This window comes from Calidris pugnax, unplaced genomic scaffold (assembly GCF_001431845.1).
Source record: "Calidris pugnax isolate Ruff unplaced genomic scaffold, ASM143184v1 scaffold402, whole genome shotgun sequence".
In the NCBI taxonomy this organism is placed as follows: domain Eukaryota; kingdom Metazoa; phylum Chordata; class Aves; order Charadriiformes; family Scolopacidae; genus Calidris; species Calidris pugnax.
The window spans coordinates 25,483-27,317 of record NW_015091205.1 but is presented as its reverse complement, the minus strand read 5'-3'; positions in this window follow the sequence as shown (position 1 = coordinate 27,317).

Here is a 1,835-nt window from a genome sequence, read left to right as displayed (position 1 = left end):
GGGGGTGGCTTTTCCACCAGGGTGATGGTTTTCCAGGGATTCCTGAGGGGTGTGATGGCTTGGGGTGCAAATTCTGTGGGCCCCAGGGGTGTCTCTTTCCAAACCCAGAGTCCGGCAGCAGGGATTTCCTCGGGGGAACAGGCTGCAATGACAAATGACACCCCAAAACCTCCCATGGCTTTTTAAGCCCCTCCAGGTTCTAAGCCTGCACCCGCTTGATTGAGCACCCCCACCCCAAGGAGCACATGGTGCACAGGGAGCCAGCCCACGGTGGGTGCCAGGAGCCCCCCAAGCACCAGTGGGTGTCAGGAACCCCCCGAGCACCCCACAGGACAGGGGTGCTGTCCCCAAGGTAGTTGGGATGGGTGACAGCAAGTGAGCCACCCTCGCTTGTCCCTGCTCCACCAAGGGTGTCCATAGGGTGAGCATCCCGCTCTGGGCTGGGCTGGATCCACTCTGGATCCATCCCAAAACCCACCCTGGTTCACCCACCCACCCAAAAGAGTGCTCTCCCCCTACATGACACCCCCAAAACCCAGGGTCACATCCCCCATGGGCACCAGTAAGTCATGGAGATCCTGGTGCCCAGGGTCTTCCTGGGCACATCACCAGTATCACCCAGGTTGGGGACTGCCAGGCCTGGGGGCAGGGGCTTGTGCCCCCCACCCCGACACACACACAGGCACTTAAAAAACTGATGGCTTTATTAGAAACCAGAGAGAGAAAATATTTAAAAAAGAAAAAAAAAAAGCTGGTTTTTGAGATGAAACATTTGACGCACAAACAAGAAAGAGGAGAGGGTAATTTGGGGGAGGGCAGGTGGCTTTTGAGGGACACCAGCCGGGAAAAAAAAAAAGCTGGTTTTTGAGATGAAACATTTGACATACAAACAAGGAAGAGGAGAGGGTAATTTGGGCAGGGGAGGGCAGGTGGTTTTTGAGGGACACCAGCATGAGGGGGACATTGGTCCCAGAAAAAGCTGAAAAATCCCCCCGGGGAGAGCCCCGGGGCTGGGGCGGTGATCCAGCACCCACCCCAGGTGAGGGACATGGGACAGTGGCTCTGGGGAGCCACCTGAACCCCCCCAAAAAACCAGGGAATGGCATTTTGCTACCAGTTTTGGGGGATCCTTTGAAGCTTCCTCAAGCCCCACCAGCCCAGGCAGCTGCCAGAGTCTGGAGGGGCTGGAGGGGGGGGGACATGGGGCCAAAGACCCTCCAGCCCCCCCTGGGCGAGGTCAATAAAAGCCCTTTCATATTCCCTGCCCATCCCAAAGGCTTCACATTTGGGGCAGAGAAGGTGACCGGGGGGGGTGTGTGGCTGCTCCCCAGCCCCGCTCCCCCCAGGCCAGGGAGTGGGGGGCCACAGTCCCCATGGCAGAGGAGGCTGGGGGGGCACCGAGCACAGCTCCCCCCTCCCCAAATCCTTGCAGATGGGGGAGAAGAAAGCCCCAGGGCTGGGCAGAGCCCACAGTAGGGATGGGAGAGCAGCAGGGGACACTGGGGGGGCACAGAAACCTCAGCCCACTAGTGTAGTGAGTGTGTCCGTTCTCTGCCCTACCCCCAGGGCAGGCAGAAGCCCTTCAGGTCCCTGCAGCCACCATCCATGGACGGTCTTCTCAATGAGGAGGGGGGTCTCCAAGCCCCCTTGGAGGGTAGTGTCCAGCTGGGCTGGATGGTCCCATGCCCAGGGTCCTGGGCACACATCCCTTATGGCCTCGCTCCACCGAGCCCCCCAGGGCTGGGGCTGCACCCGAGCACCCACCGGCCAGTGGGGAGCTGCCTTGGGTGGTCCCAGCCGAGGGGACAGGGACAAAAGGGGCCCCCATCACCTGG